Raw genomic sequence first — 7,994 nt, forward strand, 5'->3', positions numbered from 1 at the left:
GCCATAAGTGCATGTGGTTCTGCTCGTTTTCAGTCCTGCCTTAAATAAATAATTGAATAAATAAAGCATTGTTCAATTCCTCTATAGGAACTTCTTCACATTTCCCAGGTGTCTGCAAATGCCCAGCCTTGCAGGGATCTCTCTTTAGCAGTTTTCCAGCACAGACCTCTCAAAAATCCAGGACAAAGGGTCCATGGATTTTTTCCATGAGTTGCTCTGATTCCTCTGGAGGGATGAGTTTACCTCCAGCTCTAACTGATGCTTGAGCTGAAAGCCAGAGCATTAAAAAGGACCTGAGGGGAAGATCTGAGGCAGCTGAGTGGCAGAGGCTGCGTCAGGGAAGAGGGAAGCAGGCAGGAGCACCGTGCTGTGCAGCCTGTCCTGCAGGAGCTCTGCAGGGTAAAATGTCTTTATTCCCTGGGCACCACTTCATCAAAAGCACTAAAACTGGCCAAGGTGCTCCTGCCTCCAGCTGCCATTTCACCTTAGGGTATTGACAGGGAAGGAATAAAACCTGGTTTGTAGGCTCAGACTGATGGAGCACCCATCCTGTGCGTGGTCACCTGCTTGGGGGGAGTCACAGCATCTCATGGGTGACAATTTGAGAAACAAATGAAGGTGCAAAGCAGGTAAGTGAAATATATTGCAAAAAATAGGAAAAACAGAATGAGAGCTGCTGCTGTTGAGGAGCATTTAAAAGTTATACTAATAAGCAAGATCCTGAGCACAAAAAAAAAAAAAAAAAAAAAGTCTATGAAAGTTAGAGAAATAATAATAGGATGGAGAAAATGGCTAAACCAAAACAGAAACTGGGCGATGCTGAGAAAGTGACAGTGTGAAATGTTTGTTGAATCACTTTTGATGCTCAAACACAAGATCCTGTTACAACTGGTTAACACAAACCCAGGGCTGGTTGATGGATGGGAAGATAAGTGCTGTATACTCTGTTTGAAGAATGATGGGTTGTTATGAACATTAAGAATAAACTATTACAATCAACATCATTATTCAGCCCAATGCTGAAGGAGCCAGAGAAGATCCAATTTGCAAAAAATCTCATTTATTAATTTGACTCTCCCTGTTTGCCCTCACATGGCTTTGAAGTTCCCAAGTCAGTGTTTAAGCCTTGCTGCTGATGACAGCTGTATTTGAAGTTATTAATCACCAAATGAATCATCTATTCACTCACATTAGACGATGTCTAAGCAGTTTGATAAAGCTGAAGGTGATCTGAGTTTAGGGAAGATGAGATAATTTATTTTTTTTCAATTTGTCCCAAATCCATTGTAGGTAAGATAATCTGTGTCTTAAATCCTCCAAATAAATTTCTGGCTATTTTTAAGCAAATCAGAAAATCTTGACCTGTAATGTCTTTAATACATTGGTGAAATAGAAGCAATTTAGTATTTCAAGTGCAAATTTCAAGGAAGTTTTTGGGTTGGTTATAGTTGAGGTGCTGGGGACCCTATTTTGCATTTTCAGAAAGAAAAATCTCTTGATGTAACTTAATTGGATGGTTCTAAAGTGAGAGAGAGTAGGTTTAGATCAGATGTCAGGAAGCTATTCTTCCCTGTGAGAGTGGTGAGGGGCTGGAATGGATTTCCCAGAGCAGCTGTGAATGCCCCTGGGTCCCTGGAAGTGCCCAAGGTCAGGCTGGACGGGGCTTGGAGCAGCCTGGGATGGTAGAAGGTGTCCCTTCCATGGCAGGGGTGGGATGGGATGGACCTTAAGGTCCCTTCCAACCCAAACCATTCCATGATTCCATGATTGTATGAAAATGGGGGTTTGTCAGCAGTGCTGAGCTTATACAGGGTCTGCTATTCCTGGAATATGTGGCCTTAATTTTCACAGTTCCACTCTCCTCCCTGTGCTGGCTGTAGAAATTGCAATCAGAGTAACTGACTGCACTCAGGGCACAGCAAAAAGCCTCTGACTTCTCCCAGAAGCTTTATTACCACCATTCTCCTGGCTCTGAGCTCTCTCTTACTGCAGCAGCATGAAGGAAGCATGGAAACTCCAACAGAAGGTTGTCAAGAGCAAGGAACATGAATGTTTGGGTTTTTTTCTCTTTCCTACATCAGCAATTAGTCACTAATTGTATCAGTCCCTTCTCTGCATAATGAGCTGCATTCTGTGTAGTCACTGCTGATGTGGCCAGGGTGGAGCAAGAAGATGCCGTTAGTTAGACGTGGCTTTTCTGCATCAGCTCCTGGCCTTGTGGCAAAAAGGGTTTCTGCAGTTCCATGGCAGAGCTGTGTGTGGCAATTCTGAGCCTGCAGCTGGAAAATCACACTGCAGTGGTGGGGATGGTTTTGGGGCGGGTGGTGGTGCCCGACTGATCTGTCTGGGCTCACAGCTTGCTGCAGACACACAGCTGAGGGGTTGTTTGCTTCAGCCTGACAATAACCCTGGCCAAGTTTGTTGTCTTTGGCTTCAGGGATCTGCTTTGGGAGCGCACTTTGAAAGGGAACTTCAAGAACTCTTGACTTCCTAGAACGAGAGGACCGGGCTTCCATCATTAAACAGTCCCAGTTTAGAACAGCACTTTCCCATTAGATACTGCTTTTCCCCAGTAAACAGTCCCAGGTTAGAACAGCACTTTCCCATTAGATACTGCTTTTCCTGTGCTACTAATCATCTAAAATTATGGATATGATTCCAAAACCTCTTTTTTGCTCTCCTTGTCTATTCTGATTTATAGTCTTGAGAAGTTAACAGAGGATTTTTCACACGATTTTGGATTCTGGTCACCTTCACTTCTTCATTTTAGCTCATTACAGATGTTCTGATTCAGAATATTGTTAACAAAGCCTCCAGTTTTACTGTTTGCTAAACAACATTTGTGGCAAAAAATTCATTATAGTTGTTTTCAGTGATGAAAAGGCTTTTAAAAAATTTGTGCAAAATCTGTCTGTTTGGTTTTTTTACCACCTTAATAGGAAAATGTTTTCCATGACTTTCTAAAAAGTATTCTGCACCTTGTGTGAGAAAACAAAATAAAAACTTGGGTTTTACATTTATAGGTTTGATATAGTGGACACTGTCTAGCAAATTGAGCACACTCTCTTGTTATTTCCCTGTTGAGCAGCTCCTTCCTATGTTCAGCATGTTCCACCCCACTTAAAATGTCAACTTACAGTGCCTAAAGGCTTGGAATGCACATGCTTTTAGAAATTTGGGTTCCAGTCTCTGTAAAGAGCCTAGAACCAAAGCAATCCTTTGCAGCTGATGGCACGAACACTTTTCCTTTCCCTTTTCTCCCTGTGCATCATCAATCCAAAGAGAAAACAAATAGAGCTTGAATGTCAGTGCAACAGATCAAACTGACTTTTGGAATGAGTGCTCAGTTTAGCTCCTCGATCAGACAAGTCCTGCTCTAATTAGAACCTGTAGTAAAAGGCTCGTTATTTATTGCTTAATAGACCTGTCACCAGGGAATTGGGGTTGTGCACGCTCCTTCCTTCCTGCCACAGCTTAACTTGTTCTCAGACTTGGACTCTGTGCAGTAGAACTGGAATGTAACCAAATCCAATGATTCAAGAGGAAAAAGGGAAACGGAACAAAATCCCCAGAGGACACATCTGATCAGTAACAACAGCAGATGTGTTTTGCACAGAGGTGCCACGAGCATCTGCGCCGCGTTCATCCGAGGCTGAAGGTATCACCTGGGCTGAGGTTACTGCGGCTGAGTCACTCCTGCACCCATCACCGTTGGATCACAACCCCAAGGGCAAGATCTTGCTAAATGCCTGACAGGGCCCACTGTGTCTGCTGGATTATGGAAATAGAGGCGATAAAAAAAGAGGCAGTCCGTGAGTCAGTGTGCTCAGTACAGGCTTGCCTTTTCCAGGCAGAAGGAGCCTTCACACAGGCGCTGGAGCCGAGCACCACTTTGCAGAGTGGGTCTGGGGGGGTTGTGCAGGAGCTGCTGGCAATATTCTATTTAAAAGCCATGTGTGCCTAAGCAATGCTTCAAAAGAAAAAGCCATTTGCATTTAAAGCAGAAATCCATTTCACTGCCTTAGACATGAGCAGTTTTGGATTGTTTTTATTTTTCTTTTGGTGTCAAGTGAGACATTTTTTTCCTCTAGAACAGTTTGTCAGAAACACTACAGAATAACCTCCTGCTCCATCCCAGCTGCTTTAATTGTCAAATTGTAGTGTCCCCATCATCCAGACAGCAAAGGTGCACAGCAAAACTTGGCACCTTCATTGCTCCTCTTCATGTCTCGGAGAGTTTAGGGAAACCTTCCAAAAGCCATGAATTTCTGATTCCCTCTGGAAGTATTTGATGTTTGAAATCTGGAAGGACAAGAAGGAAAACTCAAAGAGCACTGAGAAAGTGCTGACTAGATTGTTGAAGTAAAGACAATTATTGCAGAACAGTTATCACTGTGAGGATAAGGACTAAATATTTTATCTGGTAATTTGAGGCCAATGCCTGGTTTCTGCTGTAAAATTGGGCATTCAGGAAAGAGCTGATCATCTGATCCTCTTTAACACCAACCAAACCAAAGAACATCTATTTTTCTAACAAGATTTTGGTCCTGTCAGGATTCCTGTCTGCTGTCTAAAACCAATGGGTGCTGTCTCCTGGCCAGATCAGGAACTAGATAATTCTGTCTTGTATTTTCTTAGTTTCAGCCCTGTGCCAGATGTTCTGTTGGAGTTTTTTCTCTATGGATTAAACTGCTGTTCAGTGGCAATTCCATATTTCGTTCTGCTTTGGGCTACATTCAGTGTTCCTTAGGTTTTGCTGATCCCTTTTCACTTCCCAAAGCAGTTTGGTTGAAGGGTGATATTGAAGTGTCAATGTACAACCCTTGATGGTTTTACTGACCAAGGGATTCTGGACTGAATGTCAGGCCCAATGGTTCATATCAGGCTGGAGATGCCACATCAGAACGTTTGTAGGCACAGAGACACTGACTTCTCCAGAGCAGGGAATTCCTCAGGAAAACAGACTGAGAAAAGTGAAAACACACACACACAGTGATTCCAAACCCTGCAAGTAAATTCCCGGCGTGGTTGTAATTGCTCTCCTGAGGTGTTGCTTACTAAGGAAGAGCTGGCAAGGGTGTGGCTGCTCCTTAATTGCATGTTTGAACAAGGGATTAGAGAGTGGAGCAGCAGTGTCATGTAAGGGTTGAAAGGAAACTGGGAGAAAGCACGACCCGTTATGTAAACCATCTCTTCTCTGTCAGTGTCAACATTTCCTGTCTGTATTGCAGCTGAAGTGAAAATAGTCACCCAGGCCTGACGGAGTGCAGCCTGGTTGCAGGTGTAGGCATTGGAATGGGCTTTCTGGCATTCCAGACCTTCTGGCATTCCAGGCTCTTGGCATCCCCCCAGCAGCAGCAAGGGCTGAGTAACCTGTGGGGTTTCAGATGTGTTGTTGCCACCCTCCCACACCCCCCCTCAAAAAAGCCCCACCAAACTAATAACAGTGACGAGAGGATGAGTCCCATGCTGGGTGAGGGAAACTGATTATAATCCATCTGTCCAGAGATTGATCTGTTTTTCTCCAGGCAAAATTTAACCTTCACTCCTTAGTCAGACCCGCTGAGCAGCAGTGAAATTGTGGGTGTCAGGCATTTGGCTAAAGGTGAAACCAAATTGATCTGATTTGCTTTTTAAATATAAGGATCTAGCTTTTCAGTCCTCAGATCCTAAAGAAAATTTCAGATTCTTGAATTAGTGACTATGCAATTCTTCCAATAAAACTGCTTCATAGCAGTCCCTCTAGTTGATCTTATTTTAGATGAAGTAGCTTTATTTTTTCTTAGCCATAAATGTTTTCAATCCTTATATTTAGAAACAGGGCTTTAAGAAGACATGAAGATGTTCCATCTTTAGGGAAGCAGTTGGTTATCATGCTTATATATATATAATTAAAACTGGTAGACTTCTTAAACAGTCAGAAAAGAATTCAGCACACAGTGAGTAGCACTTGTTCCAAAAGCAGTGGAAAAGCTGAGGGTGCCAGAGGAACTCCTGGGAAATGCAGAGAGCTGTGAGTGAGCAGTTAATGCTGAACAAAGTTGGTCTGTAGAGACCCTTCCTCACAGGTTTTTCAGTTATTGTCACCTTACACAAAAAGCTGAGCAGGGCATCAGCTCCATTCTCCACACTGAGCTTCAGTCTTGACTCATCACACAGATCCTAACGCAGCTCTGACAAGTGAAAGTAACTTCTCTGAGTATGGATGGTCCTGTCAGATCTTGGACACAGCAGAAACAAAGCAGATGAGGCTGATTTGGGTGCCTTTGGCAGCATTTCAGCAGCATGAGCTGAACTGTGATGTTACCTGGCCCTTCCAGCCCTCACCCCTTCTCTTGCAGTTGTGGGCTCGGTTGATCACCTGAGATCTCACTCAGAACCCAGCAATTTCTTGCTGAGCAGTTAAACCCTGCAGATGTTTTCTTCTTTCCCTAAAGTGACATCAACAAACAGTTTTTCCCCTTTGCTCTGCTGTGTGGCCTCTTGGTGTGGTCTGTAATTAGGGATGGCAGCTCCCAATATTGCTTTAATTATCATGGAATTGCAGAATGGTTTGGGCTGGAAGGAACCTTTAGGATCATTTTCTTCCACCCCCTGCCGTGGGCAGGGACACCTTCCCAAGGTGCTCCAAGCCCTGTCCAACCTGATCTTGGACACTTCCAGGGATGGGGCAGCCACAGCTGCTCTGGGCAGCCTGTGCCAGGGCATCCCCACCCTCACGGGGAGGAATTTCTTCCCAATATCCCACCTAAATCTATCCTCCTTCAGTTTAAAGCCATCCCCTCCACTATCACCAAATGTCCTTGTCAGAAGTCCCTCTCCAGCTTTCCTGAGGAAGAAAGGCATCACTTTCAGGGCTTTTGAAGAAATGCCAGCTCTTACACATGTTTGGAATTACCAAAGGCATTCAGAAGACACTTTCAATTGCAGTTCTCTTATGTCAGTGGTAAAATAATTTCAGTCTCCATAAACCTAGGAGTCCTGAATGAGCAGCAGCTCCATTCTTCTCTAGTCCCTTTGTGTCAGGTCTGGAAAACGGTTCTACAGCAATTTGTTACCGTGGCTTTAAGGCCACTGAGCAGCACAGCTGGAAGCCTGCTCCAATTCCATGCTTTCCTCTGCCTCAGAACACTACTGATCACTGATGTCCCTCCATCCCTCCTGTGATGGTGGCAGGGACGTGGCTGCCCCTGCTCCTGTGTTCTGCTGTTGTGTCAAGGCATCTGATACCTCTGTGATTGCTCTCGAAGCACCCTGAGCCTTCCCTGCCTCCCCCTGCTCCAGAACAAGTTGTTATTTGGAGCATCAGGACAGCCAAGAGCCTGCCTCCTCCTCAGCCTTTCAGATAAGTGATTATTCACGAAAATATTGCAAATATGTTGTTCTGGAGAGAGTCATACTTTGTCACTGGGACATTGCCACCTCACACTGTAAAAACTGATGGGAGGGGAGTGAAAACTGGCAGAGCAGTGATGGTCAGCAGTGGTGTCTGTGCCCTCCACGTCACACAGACTGGCACTGTCCCACCAGGAAGCACCTCTTGCCTGGCCTGGGGTAATTCCACTGGCACTGTTTTACCCCAGCACATTTCCTCTGGAGATTTGCTGCCCTGCTGTGCTGCTTACGTGGAGGAAGCAAAGGCCAGCTCTGCTTTTTGCATTAAAGCAAGAACCGTGCAGGAGGGGAGGCGAGGGTGGCTGTGCCCTCTAGGATTTGGAAGGGACCATGCTGAAAAACCTTGATGGTATTTGTTTTGAAACAGTTTCTGCAATGGAGAACAGCTGCTCTTCCAAGGGAAACAACGAGAGGATCTGCAGCTTTTGGAGAGTGCAGTGAAACGCCCAGCACAGGCTTGGGGCTCCACTGGGTATTTCTGGAGGCTGATGTCCCCAACACACAGAAATCTTGAGCACAGGGTTATTTTGGGTCCTTGCTAAAACACAACCTCAGTGATTTTTTTAATATTTATTTTTTGATTTTATTCTGTCACGCAT

The sequence above is a fragment of the Poecile atricapillus genome, chromosome 23 (genome assembly GCF_030490865.1).
Source record: "Poecile atricapillus isolate bPoeAtr1 chromosome 23, bPoeAtr1.hap1, whole genome shotgun sequence".
Lineage (NCBI taxonomy): Eukaryota > Metazoa > Chordata > Aves > Passeriformes > Paridae > Poecile > Poecile atricapillus.